The 16,301-nt window shown below is 35.9% G+C and overlaps 1 protein-coding gene across 3 annotated transcripts in view; it reads right to left on the bottom strand.

Moving 5' to 3' along the window:
- The window catches only part of PTGS1 (prostaglandin-endoperoxide synthase 1), a 45,027-nt gene that overhangs the window by 17,605 nt on the left and 11,121 nt on the right, over positions 1-16,301 (bottom strand). The window lies entirely within an intron of this gene.

Here is a 16,301-nt window from a genome sequence, read left to right as displayed (position 1 = left end):
TTCCCAACCACCACTTCATACCCCACAGAATTCAGGCATCTAAACTAACTAAAAGGAACCTGGTAGAACCAAGCATGACTAAGACTATTAATCCTTTCCTCTCAGAATCTTTGTGACATTGATGTTCTGTGGGTCTCTTATCTCTTTGACTAATCTTTTTTATTTTCCTTTACCAGATCTTAACCCATGTCACACCCCTATCTAAGGGCTGTGTCTAGGGCCCTCCTATTCTTCCTCTATCCATCTTTGTGATCTTATCAGTTTCCATGGCCACAACTCATCTTTATGCAAACCACTCTCCTATCTAAACATCTAGAGGGAGAAAGTCCAGTTGCAGTTTTGCATCTCCTACTCCCTGTTGGATACTTCCAACTGGATGTTCCATTAGCATCTCAAACTCAACATGTTGAAAATCAATCTCAGATCCAGTCAAAAGGACTGTCTGAATGGAGACAGCCCGATTCCCTCATAACCATTCCTACAAAAACCTAAAAAGCACCACACCAAATAATGAATAAGAAATTTAATAAGAAGCTACAGTGAATGACATCTTTCTTCCCAGAATTACACAAATAGTTCACGGGTAATATTAAAGGGGGCTGCAAAGAAAGCCAGCATAGGTACAAACAAAGTGTGACAAATTGTCTATATGACCACAGACTGGCCAGAGGTGTGTGCTCTGTAAAGTCCTGTATCCAGAGGCAAAAAGAAGAGATATGCCCACAAGAAATCCCAATGGGGGATAGAGGGATGGAAAATTACCCACAAGGTCTTTGGAGACAACCAAGAGTAGCAGTGACCAGTCCAGGCATGACAGTGGGACTCAGACCAGAAGTTCTAGGGATCCTAGGACTCTGATCTAAAATACCATAAATGATCCTGAAAATCCAATAATTTGAATTTCAAAGTTCCCCTGGGGGGAATTAAACCTAGGAGGTAGAAGTTAGGCAACTAGATGATACAGTGGATAGAGTGATGGGCTGTAATCATGAAGACTTGAGTTCAAATCTTGCCTCAAATACTGACTAGCTGTGTCTACAACTGTCAAATGGAGATAACAGTATTACTTACCTCCTAAGGTTATTATGAAGATCAAATGAGAAATATTTGTAAAGTACTTACACGGTATATATCACATAAATGCTTGATGTTATTATTGTTATAGTAATTATTTTCACTATTATCAGAATTAATCTAAGTCAAGAATAAAACCAAACAAGGTTGGCCACCACATCCAAAAGAGAAGTAGGAAATGGATCTTGGATATGGCACAAAGCCCCACTTCGGAAATTGAGGCTAGAGACATGAGTAAAAACAAGAAGATATAGAAAGACTACTATAAAGAATTATGATTGAACCAGAGATATCCAAAAATCCAATTAGAAGAAAATTAAAGAGAACAATAAGTATTTATTAAGAACCTTTATGTGCCAGACACTATGCTAAATGTTTTACAAATAAAAACTCACTCAATCCTCACAAGAGCCCTGTAAAGTAGGGGCTATTATTTATCTTCATTTTGAAATTGAGGAAATGACAAGTCAGTGATTAAGTGACTTTTCCAGGGTATTACAGCTAATAAGTGTCAGAAAGTCTTTTTCAATATATGAATTTGAGTCAGGTCTTCCTGACTCCATGCCTAGCACTCTTTCCAATGCATCAACAGCTGAAGGAAAAATAACTGCAAAGCCACTGTAAGAAAAATCTTTTTTTTTTTTTTTTTTGTTACAAGATTTTGTACAAGAGCAACATGAATATCTGTAGAGGGCCAGAACTCTGGAGAAGTATACTTGAAACAAGGATACTTACAACAAGGAGTTAACTCAGTGGAATTGATGAGATGATGGTTCTTTAGTATACATATCCTTAGTACTTAGCATGGTGATGTAACGGGTGTGCTATAATGATGTAGTCATACCAAGATATTTAAGGGCTGAGAAGTACTGGAAATGAAACATTCCATTTTTGACCATCCTCCTGGTGGCTCTCCTGCACTCCTCCACTAAGCTCAAGACTAGGGCATAATAAAGACTCTAGGCTTTATTCTTGATCATTCTCGTGGCATCTATCCTGCTGAGACCAAGGCCCATCAGAAGGACCTCTAGAAAGCTAGCTTGAACATTACAGATACCTAGAAGAAATAGAGCAAAGGATAAAAATTTAAACTAAAGATTTCAATTTGGAGCAAAGAACTGAAAGATTACAGCACTGAATAAAATAGCTTAGTTCTAAAAAGTTTAGAATAGAAAGTAGTACAATCTTAGTTTTATATTAAGTAATGCATTCCCTAAAAATTAGAATTGACCAAAGAGGAATCAGTGACTCAATTTAATTATGTGAAATGTTAGATCAAAATCAAAATATTGAAAAAATAGAAGAAAATGTAAGATATCTGGCCTCAAAAACATATGAAATAGAAAAAAGATCAAGGAGAGACAATCTAAGAATTACTAAATTCCCCCAAATCACAATTTAAATACTAAAAAATGAACAAACCTTGAGCAATATATTTCAAACAATACATAAATAAAAATTCTGCCAGATCTGTTAAAGCCAGAGAGCAAAATAAAAGCAGAAATAATCCACCAATCACCTGTTGAAAAGAAATTTCAAATTGAAAACACCTAGGAATATTACCATTAAATGCAGAGTTTCCTCGTCAAAGAAAAAGTACTGTAAGCAGCCAGAGTTCAGATACCAAAGAACCAAAACCAAAATAATACAAAACCTGACAACTTTCACTACAAATAAGAAGAGACATTAGAATGCAATATTCCAAAAGGTAAAAATGAGGGTTTGCAGGTGAGATTAACTTAATCCTAAAAAGCTGAATATAAATAACCCTTCTTCCCACTTCTACTTCTACCACCACCAAAAAAAAAAAAAAAAAAAAAAGGATCAAAAAAGGATCTTTAAAAGATGAGAGGACTTTAAAGCATTCCCAATGAAAAGTCCAAGCTCAGTAGGGACTTTGAAATGGAAACTAAGACTGAAGAGAAACCTTGAAAAAAAGAAATCTGTTTGAGGAATTAGAAGAGGCCATATGATGATGTAGGGTTTTAATATTCTAAAAGGAAAAGAAAAACAAGTGTCCTTTTGAACATTAATATGTTCAAGTTTGTTCTGTGAGTTTCAGATGGGAGATAAAAGAGAAAATAGAAGGAATTTAAAAGAGGAAAAAAGGGTAAACTCAATAGCTCTCATAATTAGGGGATATGTGAAGTTGTAGAGAAAATGGTAAGGAGAGCAGATATCAGATGAACTTTATTCTTATCTGAACTAGACAAATAAGAGCTAAACACATACACATACACAAAAAGATTGGCATAAAAATAAATCATACTCAACAGAACAACAGACAAAAATAGGATGTGAGAAATTAAGAGGGAGGACAAAGAAAAACAGTCACTGTCCTCAAGGAACTTATAATCTAATGAAGGAGACAATATGCAAATAACTAGTACAAACAAGAAAGACAAGAAATAAACTGGAGATAATATCAGAGGAAGCTACTCGGAATAAGAAAGACCTAGAAAGACTTTTTACAGAAAGGGAGGCATTAGTTGGGATGTTAGCTGAGACTTGGAAGGATATCAAGGAAGCCAAGAGACAGACATAAAGAGAGAGAGCATTACAGACATGGGAAACAACAGCAACGAAAAATGCCCAGAGTCAGGAGATGGGGTGTCTTGTGTAAGGAAGAATAGGAAGTCAGAGTCACTAGATCACAGGGTATGTGGTCATGGCATGTTATAAGAAGATGGAAAAGGTAGGAAACTGAATTCGATCTCAGGTCTTCTGACTACAAGTCCACATTCATTATATTTGGGTCTAAGTCCAGGCTCTACTACATGCCTTCGCTCATTTCTTGAGTATTATTATAATTAATGATTATGCCATATTGATTATATTGTCATATTTGATTACATTTGTTTAATATATTTAGTATAATAATTGTTGTACTTCTTATGAATATGTTCTCCCTACTTTATAGGACAATTATGAAGCACTAATGAAAAAAAAAAAAAGGATACAAAAGTACATAGAAAAATATTAAGCACCAATAGCAATGGAATTTAACTGCCTTCAAATTTTGCTTTCTTGCCTTTTTTGGAGGGGAGGGAAGAGGTGGTAGTGGTGGAACATTTTGCCTTTTGCTGTTATAGTGTTTCTCTTCTTCCTAGAACAGCCTTATCTTAATATGTTAGCTGACATAAGAAGATAGAGACTGATGAAACTTGTCTCTCTGAGGAAATCTTTGCCGATGTTTTGCCAAGCTGGGCTGAGGCTCTCAGCATTGTGTTCCGTCTGAGGTCTACTGGAGAACAGAAAATTGTTACAGCTGGTTTCAAATTTTGGATCAGCCACTTAATTGCTTCCTCTATAAAAGGAAAGTAATATTATTGATAATATCTAAGGTTCTTTCAAGCTCCAAGTCAATTATTCTAATGGCATGAGGCATTAAAATGGCAGTAAAATGATGAAAATTGACATATTCTCTACCTTCAAAGAACTCACATTCTACTGTTGTAGGGTCAGCTAAATGGTGGAATGGCTTTGGAATAAGGCAGACCAGAGTTCAAATTCTGCCTCAGATAATTGGTAGTTATGTGACTTAGGCAAATCACTTGATCTCTTTCAGCCTCTGTATCTGTAATAACAGCATCTATCTCACAGGAATGCTGTGGGGATCAAAGAAGATGATATATTTATAGTTCTTTGTAAATCTTAAAATACTCAACATAGAAGAGACAAAGACAAAAGCAAAATGGTCCTTGTTTCACAAAGGTCTTATTCTAATGGAGAAGACTATATGCAAATGTGTGTGCATATATACATACACATGCACACACATATATATGCATGTGTTAATATGCATTCAAAAATATATACAAAGTAGATACAAGATAACCAGGGAGGAAATTATATAAATAGCTGGGATGGGGGGGAAGGATAGAGGGAAGGGAAGAGGGGGAATGAGAGGAAGGGAGGGAGAGAAAGAAAATCTCCTGAAGTAAATGGTGCTAGAGCTGAATCTTGAAAGAAATTAAGGTTTTCAAATGGTAGAGTGAAGGGAGAAAGATCTTACAAAGGAGGAGTATAATACAGATAACATAAATGTAAGGAGGTAGAAAATGGTTATGGAATACTGTATGTAACAGAGACTTGAAATTTAAAAGGCAGGGGGAGGAATAAGACTGCCTAAGAAATGAGGATAACATTATTGGGAGAAAAAAGAAAATCAAAAAAGGATAAGGATCTTTGCTTGGGATGAATGGAAGATGGATAACTGCTTCTTGATAAGAGTATGAAGAGCTGCTTCTGCTTCCTCTGACAAGAAGAATAAACTTGACACTGGAAACAATAGAACTAATATGACTAACAGGAAGTTGATATCCCCCCAAAATAGTTATAGAGTACCTTGCTATCCTTGAGGAATTACCATACGGTCCAGATCAACAATACCTCTAGTCCTAAAAGAGATGGCATATGTAACTGCAGAGACGCCATCCATGATAAAAGAAAGGTCTTAGGATGTGGAAGAGGCAAATTTCCCAATTTTTAAAAGTCAAGCATTTATTAGGAAAGAGAACAGTATCTGCAAAGTGCCATAAAGTTTGACCTAAATTCCTGGAAAATTTCAGACTTAACTATTCAAGTGATGGTTGGCAAAAACCAACAAAGGGGAGCCAGCAAGGCTGTATTAGGAAAAGATATGTCCAAAAAAAAATGCTTTCCTTCTTTGACAACATTAGTAAACTAGTAGATAAAGGAGATATTCTGGATATAGTTTAGCAAGACTTTGGCAAAGCTTCTGATTAAAATTTTCCAACTATTTTTGTGGAGAAGAAGGAAGGGGGGAGGAGAAAGAATCAATTTTTATTATGTGCTTACTTAATGTCACTTAAGTGTTTAGAGTCACACCACTAAGCTCTTTGCAAATATTTCATATATCAAATATCTCCACAAAACATTGGGGATTAGATCATATTATGATCCCCATTCTATAGATGAGGAAACTGAGGCATGTAAAAGTTACCTGAGGTGCCCAATGTAACACAACTAATAAGTAACTGAGGCTGAACTTAAATTCTACTCTTCTTGTCTCCAGACCCAACATCCTACCCACTGTGTAACCTTATTGCCTCAGGACAGAGAAATATGAATTTAAAAATAATATATCTAGCTGGATTCAGAACTGGTTGGATGACCAAGAAGAAAGCATTAATTGCTAATGGTGCAATATCAATATCTCCAATGAAGGACCCCAGGACCCTGTAATCATCAAATTTGCACATTTACAAAACCAGGAGGGATAGTTAACACAATGGATGACAGAATCCAAAAAGGAAACTGCATATTGTACATTGTACAGGCTTGTATATCGGGCTGTACACAATAAGATGAAATTCAGTAGTGATAAAAGTCCTGAACCCGGGTACAAAACAATCAACTTCACAATTATAAGCTATAGTAAGGCATCTGGGAACAACAATGATTATTTTGGGGAAAAAAATCTGATAAATATGGAAATATTTCCATATGTTTAGAAGAATTGTATATGTTTAATCTATATTAGATTACTTGCTGTCTAGGAAAGGGGGGAGAGAGGGAAGGAAAGGAAGGAGAAAAATTTGGAACAAAAGGTTTTGCAGGGGTGAATGTTAAAAACTATCTCTGCGTGTATTTTGAAAAATAAAAAGCTATTTTTATAAAAAAAAAATCTGAGGGATTAGTGGACTGCAAGTTCAACATGAGATAGCATTATGATAGGGCAACGTAAAATGCTATCTGAATCTTGGAGTAGTTTAAGTGGGCATAGCATACAGAAATGTGAGGTGATAACAGTCCCACTGTATAGTGCCTTCATCAGACCTCAACTTTAGTGTTGTGGTTCTGGGCACTACAGGCTAAGAAGGCCACTGATAAACTAGAAAGTGCCCAAAGAAGGGCACCCAAGACTTTGAGTTCATATTAGATGCACATTGCCTGAAGATATTGGGGATATTTAGAAAAAGAGAAAACAGGAGAAGAGAGAAAACTCAAAGGAAATATGTTAGCTGACAAAGCTTTTGAGGGCTGTTTTGGAGGAAAGATAAGGCTGTTCTAAGAAGAAGAGAAACACTGTAACAGTAAAAGGCAAAATGTTCCATCTCCTCCCTCCCCTCCAAAAAAGGCAAGAAAGCAAAATTCAAAGGCAATTAGTGATAATAAATGTCTCAAGATCATATCATGTGAAAAACGCTATTCAACCCAAAGATGAAAAAACTTTGGGGACACATCATAGTTACTTTCAAGTATCTGAAAGACTCTCACATGAAAGATGTTCTTCTTGACCCTAAAGAATAGGGAGGTGGGAGTTGTTGGGGCATGATAGAAGGAAATGCTTCCTAATACTGAGAGCTACCCCAGAGTAGAATGGGCTGTCTTGGAAGGTAATGATGTTCTCCCCAAGTTTTCTTTTTGTTTTTCAAAATTTTTAAAATTTTTCAATGGTATTTTATTTTTTCCGAAATACATGTAAAGATAGTTTTCAACATTAGTTGTTTTAAAACTTTGTGTTCAAAATTTTTTTCTCTCCTTCCCTTATCTCCCCAAACAATCTGACATAGATTAAATATGTGCATTTCTTTTAAGCATATTTCCATATTTGTCATGTTGTGCAAGAAAAATCAGACCAGAAGGAGGAAAAAAAAAAAAAAAAAAAAAAAAAAAACTATGCTTCAATCCACATTCCCTCTCTCCCTCATTTTCTTTCTTTTTTTTTTCCCTGAGGCAATTGGGGTTAAGTGACTTACCCAGGGTCACACAGCTAGGAAGTGTTAAGTGTCTAAGACCACATTTGAATTCAGGTTCCCCCTGACTTCAGGGCTGTTGCTCTATCTACAGCACCACAGAGTTGCCCCCCCCTCTCTCTCTGTCATTTTCAAGACAAAAGTAAATAGTACTTTGCCCTGAGGTTTGGGTGAAACGAGACAGAGAAGTCTCAGATACTCCCCATCCAAGACTGACTACAGGTTCATGAGTAACAGCCTCTGTTCTTTACTTTTTGGTGTCTGCTCTTTCCTATTTTAGGGGAAAGGTGATGACTGTTGATGTTGTAAGCTTCAAATAATTCAGGAGAAGGACACCAAAATTCCAGGAGCTAGATTCACAGACATTTGCCCAAAGTCAATGAAGATCCACATCACAAAGGCCTTGACTAGCCTCCTCCAGTAAGAGTACAAATGCAGACTCATCTACTCATTAGCCATGCTGCATTTGGAAGGGACTTGGGGGAGGGAGACAGGCTACACCATGTAGAAAGTGAGTCACGCCTGAGCCCCCCCTTCCCAGGGATTAAGGCAGTACAGGGGAGTGTGCCCACAGGTATAGGCAGAGAAGAGGGGATAGGGTTGGTGATTATTTATTGGGGACACCAAAGAGGGCATTATTCATCAGATATAGATTGAGCACAGTGGCTTCTGAGATTTCTAATTCTGCCATTCTCTGAACCCATGGTAGGGTTCACTGTGGCTTCGAACTGCAGGTATCCTTCAGGCCGCACACCAGTCTCCTGAGGAAAGCTACTTATTTCACTGCCTCTCAAGGCCTGGCTCATGGCACCAAATGCCAGGAAACAACTGATAAAAGGCTACCCTGTAGCCTTTGGGAACAGACACTTCCTGCTGAGTCAGACTCAGGCCCAGTGGGCAGGACAAAAGCAATATTTGGGGAGATGGAGCAATGGAAAAGAGATATGGGGTAGAGTTACAGAATAGAAGCAGCAGCCTGAGCCTAAGAAGTTTGGAAGGGAAGTCGCCTCAAGCCATCTCCTTCTCCATCTCTCCAGCCCAAGCTGTCTATCTAGCATCCCAGGAAAAAGAAAACTAGGCAAGTCAACTGAAGAGTTTACCAAGCCAATACCTAATTTACTCTGTCTGTACCATGGTTTTTATGATGCCCTGGGATTCCTGGAAATAATCCTAAACCGGGGCCTGAATTAGCCTTGTCTCTGCTGCTATTTACTGAATAGTGCTGGAAATAACTATTTCTCAGGATCTGGGTTTCTTCATCTACAAAATGAGAGCTCTAAAGTAGGTGGTTTCTCAAGTCTTTCAGTCTGATACTCTATAGATCCTTTATGACTCTCATATTCTATAACTTTCATTTTCTAAGACAGATTTTTCAAAGTATTTCAAACCCATTATCTATCTGATCTTCACAACACAAATAAAGGTGTCATCATCCCATTTGACAGATGCTAAAATTGAAAGCCAAAAAGCTGAAGAATTCAATTAAGGGTCAATGTGAATCAGTGAAAGACCCTTGGGTTTCCTAACCCATATATTGGGAAAGGAATCGAAGAATAATCATTGAGTGATTACTATGTGCTAGAGCACTTTGCATTTATCTCATTTGACCCTTACAACTCTGGGAGGTAGGTGCTTGTTATTATAATTCCTACTTTATTGTTGAGGAAATTGTCACACAGCCAGTAAGTGGCTGAGAATGCATTCTCAGGTCTTCCTGACACCAGGCTCAGCTCTCTATCCACTGTATCACCTCACTGCATATACTATATGTTTATAATTTATATAGAGCCTTATAAATAATGTCATTTTAACCTTACAAAACAATCTTGGAAAGCAGGTGTTATTATTACTCATATCTTACAGCTGAAAAAACTTAGACTGAGAAAAATTAAGTGACCATGGTCACATAGGTGAAAAATATCTGAGTCTGGTTTTGAACTCAGGTCTCACTGCCTACCCATCCAGCCCTCTCTCCATTGCATTACCTAGTTGCCATTTATACCATCCTTTGTTGACACTACTCTATCCTCCCACCACAACTCCTCCAAGTCTCAGGAAAAAGAGTTATATGCCGAGCTGTGTTCTGTCCACACTGAGGTCTTCTGTTCATGTCTCTATCTTAATCTCTCTTTCCCTCCAGTCACAGACCTGGCTGTTCCCCCCCACATACACACACACCCCTTTTCCTAAATGAGTGTTATTTCATTCAAAATAACACCGACTTCCCACACTTTCTCCTCCCTTCTTCTCTCCAACTCTCAGACCTTCCTCCTTGCCAGTTGTGACCCAAGCTTGCCACATCTGGATTTAAAGTTGGGGAGGGAATATAGCAGCCTTCCTCCTTCCCCCTCTATCCCCCACCAACCCCCAAACAGAAGGAACAGTAATATGGCTAGAATACAGTGAGAAAGCAAGAGAAGACATGACAGGCCTCTGGCTTCTGGGAAGTCACTCTATTTTGACCCCCCTCCTAAAGCCCTAGCTGGGCACACCCAGTTCTGGCTGGCGCCTCACTGGATTGGGAGGGTCAGGGAGGAAGGTGCAGGAGGGGAGGGCAGAAAGAGGCCAAGAAAACAGAACAGAAATGCTTGGAAATTTTCAAGTGTGTACTAAGTAAGCCACAGGCTCTCAGAGCAAGAAAGAACTTACAGTCATTCTAACTATCCCCTAGCTCCCGTTCACAGAGCCTGGAAACACTCAGGGACAAACAACACAAATGCCTGTATGAGGCAGTGGTAAATTCACTACCTTTGTGGTCAGAGAAGCTGGGTTAGAAGGCTACTTGGTCCCATCACTTAAAATTGTGATCCTGAGCAAATACTTCACCTCTGCCTCAGCTTCCTCATCTGTAAAAATTGGGGGAATCAGACCACATTTGTCTAAGGTCATAGATCACTGCTCTAGTACTAGAAAGAACCTTATTAGCTATTTCCTCCAATTGCCTCATTTTATATTTAAGGGAAATGAGACCCAAAGAATCATGAAATGATTAGTCCAAAGTCATAAAGCAACATAGTGGCAGATGTGGTCCTTGAGTCTTTCCAATTCAGTGATCCTTCCATTATCAGCAGACTCAGGCTTCCTTCCTATTTTGCCAGAGTCAGGCAGATATTACATGAAGATAATCACATTTAACACATAGGGGATAGAGGAGATAGCCTGGAGTGTGGTTTGGGGGAGGAAATACCAGGAGATTAAGGGTGAATCTACTGACTTTGGGTTAACTATGTCAGAGAAGCTAGTTCTCACTTCTGTATTTCAGCAATGATGTAAAAAGAATATAAGATCAAATAAAATCAAGAAAGGGAAAAAAGGAAAAAAGCAAACTATATTTACTATAGTAAATGCTTTAATCTATCAAGAAGCCCTCAGGCATTGAGAAAGAGGTTCTGACCCCTCAAAAAAGCCAATGAAAATAAAGATAAGCCTTCAGAATAGACTCAAGATTCTCCAAGGGGCGCCTGAAACATGCAGCACTCTATATTTTGGTGCAGGAAGACTGGAGTGTTCAGATGCAGACGCTTCAGGGTGGTAGGAAGCCTCAGCATTCTAACAGTGAACAGCTCTCTCAGACCAGGACTCTGCAAGGGTACTGGAAGCTCACTATTCTGTGATCTGAGATGTTTCCAAGAGCCTTAATGATCTCAGTGATCTGAAATTAATTGTTGTAGAGGGGCCTACACAAAACCTGCCAGGACTCTAAAATACTTAGGAAATCAAATCAAGATGACACAGGACTCTACAACTCCAATAGTGCATGTTGGAGCAGAGACTGGACTTGATACTGTCTCAAATTAGGAAGTGAAGCTGTAGACATGAGTAAACAGAGGATATTGGATGTTATGGGTTATATCAAGGATCTAGAGATAGTTAAAATGTGGGTATGTTTATTTCACAAGGAGCAAGTATTTCTACAACTATAAACAAAGCCTCGGGCTGAGGTGGGTTGATGTCTTTGCCTCAAGGACTAAAAATAATACTTGGAAGAAGTGAAGAAAGAGAAAATGAAATTACAAATGAAATAAGAGTCCTAGGGGAAAGAAGTAGAAAGATTAAAAAGCTTAGAAGAGAAAATAGAAAACCTTGTCAATATAAGAAAGTCTCTAATGATTAGAATAGAATAGACAGAAATCACTTATTTTACGAAATAACAAGAAATACAAAGTATCCCAAAATGTTAGTGCCATTTTATGCTATTAAAAGTTTAACATAAGACTGTCTCATAATGGATGTCCATCAGTTGGGAAATGGCTGAAAAAGTTATGGCATATGAATGTAATGGAATATTATTGTTCTATAAGAAATGATCAGCAGAATGATTTCAGAAAGGCCTGGAGAGACTTAGGTGAACTGATGCTAAGTGAAGTAAGTAGAACCAAGAGAACACTGTATACAGTAACAAGATTATGTGATGATCAATTATGATAGACTAGGCTCTTTTCAATATGAGGTGATTCAGGCCAATTCCAATAGACTTGCAATGAAGAGAGCCATCTGCATCCAGAGAGAAAACTGTTGAGAATTAATGTGAATCACAACATAGTAGTTCCACTTTTTGTTGTTATTGTTGTTTGCTTGATTGGTTTTTTTCCTCTCATTTTTTTCCCTTTTTGATCCAATTTTTTCTTGTGCAGCATGATAAATGTGGAAATATGTTTAGAAGAATTGCACATTTAACCTGTGTTGAATTACTTACTCTCTAGGGGAAGGAAGAGAGAGGGAGAGAAGGAAATATAGAACACAAGGTTTTGCAAGGGTGAATGTTAAAAATTATCTTTGCATGAATTTTGAAAAACAAAAAGCTATTATTAAACAAAAAGACTATCTTATAGCTTAAATGCACAAAATTGCACTCAAATCATGAAGAAGTTATTTTTAATAATGTTAAGCTAACAGTTTTGAGTGATGGAAACTTAATTTGTGATGCTGTCATCATTATAGCTTAAAAATTTCACCAAGACTTTGGGGATTTCTTGTATGAAAACAAAATCCAAATATTTAAAAAAGTGAAAAAAAATTTACTGTCAAAAATAATAGATATGGTAAACAGGTCATGGAAGGATGACTGAAGAATCTTCTGACTTTCTTCAGATCATGATTTTTAAAAAAAGAAATCATAGCTGAAAACTGATATCTATTAGAATGAGAGTACAAACTAAAAATAGAAAGAATCTACTGGGCATCTCTTGAAATAAACCTCAAAATGATAATCCTCAGAACTATAACACAGCCAAAATTGAAAGCTTCCAGGCTAAATTTAAAAATACTGAAGGAAGCTATATAGAATTGTTCAAGTACCAAGGAACTATAACCAGGGTCATAACATATGACAGCTACTACTGTAGAGGAGAGATCTTGAACTGTCCCTGAAGGCAAATGATAAGCATTTATAATCAAGAATAATTTACCCTGAAACATAGAGTCTAATCCTAAAAGGGGAAAAATAAACTTTTGGTAAAACAGGTCAATTTCATCCCAGAGGAAAAGACCAGATGTGAACAGAAACTTTGAAATTCAAATAAGTCAGGAGACATTTTGAAAAGTAAAAGTATTTGGGCAATTGAAAAGAGCTAAATAATATTGAAGTCTTGACATTATAATAGGAAGAGAAAAAAAAAATCGTTACTTTGGAACCCTAATGTCTCTAAGGTTAAAAAAGGGAATTAAACAAAGGCCTAAAGGTGATTTGGTTGATCTGATATGATTTGATTATATTCGGAGAAAAAAGAAAGGGAAGGTGAAAGGAATACATTTGGATGACAAGTGAAGGAGGGACTAGAACCTGATTTTTTCATTATCAAAGTGCTTGAGAAGAAAAATACAAAAAGATGGTAAAGGAGATGGGGAGGAAGCTTCACATGAACACCATTCTTATATGAACTGTACACAGGAAAGCTGAACACACACAGTGTTTGGTAGAAAACAATACATTAAACTCAACAAGGAGACAGGTAGGGACAAGGAAGAGGGAAAAGAAATCTTTAAAGGAAGGTTATATTGAAGAAGGAATAGTTGGTTATATTGAAGAAGGAATAGTCACCAACAAAACAAATTTCAACTCCAAAGTATGGATCTTTAAGGGAGAAATAAATTGAAAAAAATTAAGAGTAAGAATTAGTAATTGGTGTCTATTCAAAGGAAAGAGAAGAGGATCATGGGAGCTGAAGAAAATCATTTCAATTATAGGTCATTACTTTTGCTTAGAACCCTTTTTCACCACCTTCTTTATAAAGATTATAAGGACAAAAAAAAAGGGGGGAAATTAAAAGAGTAGATGATGCATGGTGACACATAATTAGTAGTCACAACTGGGAATGTGAATGGTATGAACTCACCCACATAAAAGAAGGCAGCAGAATAGATTATAAAGCAGAATTCAACAGTGTATTGTTTAGAAGAAACATATTTGAAACATGAAGATTCACATAGATTATAAAATGAGGGGCTGAATTTATTATGCTTCAAATGATTTTTTAAAAATCAGGGAGAGCATTCATAATCTCAGACAAGGGAACTACAAAAATAGGCATGGTTAAAAGAGATAAACAGAGAAACTATATCATGTTTAAAGAAATCATAAATAATAAAAGCATATAAGAACTTAACACATATATAGATATATATCTGAAATGGCCCTGAATCTATATATTAAGGAGAAATGAATCCAATTATGGGGAGAAATAGTAAAATCATAATAATTGGGGATCTTAATCTTATTTTTTCAGGTCTAGGCACTTAAAAAATTTAAAAATAAAAAGATAAAGACCAAACAGTACTTTAAAGAAGTTATAAAGTAACATATATATTTCTCAGATGTACATGATACCTTTACAAATATTGACCATGTTCTCAGGCATAAAATCTTCACAAACAAATGCAGAAAAATACTAAACATATTCTTTACTGATCACAGTACACACAAACACACACATAAGCATAATCAATAAAGGACCTCTGAAAAAAAGAATTTGAACTAAAATAGAGAATAATTTAATGACAAAGAAACGGTGGATCAAAGATAAATCATGCAAAACATTGAGAATTTTTTTCAAATTACACTACACAAATGAAGCTACAAATCAAAATTTTGGGGACACATCTATGATATTCTTAGGGGAAATTTAATATATCTAAAACATCTAATTTAATATATCTAAAATATCTAAAAATCTTCTTAATGAATGAGCAAGAACAGATTGATGAATTAGGCATGCTACTAAACAACAACAACAACAACAACAACAACAACAACAACAACAACAACAACAACAAAACTAGAAAAGGAATAATTTAAAAAACTAAACACCAAAATAAAAATTCTAAAAGCAAAAAAGAGATTAATAAAACTGAAGTCAAAAGAGACATAGACTTGGTAGGTAAAACAAAGAGCTATTTAAAAATAATAAAATTGGATAAACTATTAGCCAATGTTTTTTTTTTTTTTTTAACAAAGAAACTAAACCTAATTGCAAGTAACAAAAATTTTAAAATTACCAAAAAAGGAAAAGGAAAGGAACTATTTGCCATATATACCAACAAAACAAACATATGTATACAAGTATAAAACTTCTGACTTTTTTTCATTTTATCTTTCAATTAAGAGGCATTTATTTTCTCTCCTGTCTACCTGTTTTAAAGAAAAAATTTTAAATTTAAAAGAAAAAAGAAAAAGAAAATCCTTGTAATAAATTTGCATTGTCAAGCAAAACAAATTTTCACATTGTCCATATCCATACCGCATTCTCCATTCTGAATCTATCACCTCTGTCAGGAGAGATAGCCTAGTTCATTTTCAGTATCCTGGAATATGGTTGGTCATAGTACTGATCAGGGTTCTTAAATCTTTTAAAATTGTGTGACTTAACAATGTTGTTATATAAACTATTTTCTTGGTTCCATTCATTTTTGCATCAGTTCATACAAGACTTCCCAGATTTCTCTGAGATGATTCCATTCATAAGTTTTGTGAAACAATAGATTACTTTTATGTACTATTACATTCACATATTATAATTTGTTCAGCCATTTCACAATTATTTCCAGTTCTTTGCCATAATGAAAAGATCCATCCTAAATATTTTTGCACATGAGTCTTTTCTCTTTTATATCTTTAGAGATAGCCTAGTAGAAATGTCAATGGATAAAATTAACAGACAAGAAATGGAGAGATTAAATAACCTAATTGCAGAAAATGAAATTGAACAAGACATAAATGAAATCCCAAAGGAAAAAAACCAGGACCAAATATATTTAAAGTGGAGTCTTACAAAGAACAATGAATTCTGTCATATAAATTATTAGCAAAATTAGGAAAAGATCCTACCAAATTTCTTCTATTATACAACTATGACTTTGATAACTACACTTGAGAGAGACAAAACAAAAAATGAAAACTATAGATCATTAATCCTAATCAATATAGATGCAAAAATATTGGATAAAATATTTAGAAGAAAGATACATCAACATACTCAGAAGATAAACACACCATTACCACGTTGGATT

This window comes from Sminthopsis crassicaudata, chromosome 2 (genome assembly GCF_048593235.1).
Source record: "Sminthopsis crassicaudata isolate SCR6 chromosome 2, ASM4859323v1, whole genome shotgun sequence".
Taxonomy (NCBI): Eukaryota; Metazoa; Chordata; class Mammalia; order Dasyuromorphia; family Dasyuridae; genus Sminthopsis; species Sminthopsis crassicaudata.
Note: the sequence above shows the minus strand (reverse complement) of the source record. Positions and strands in the feature narration are given on the sequence as shown.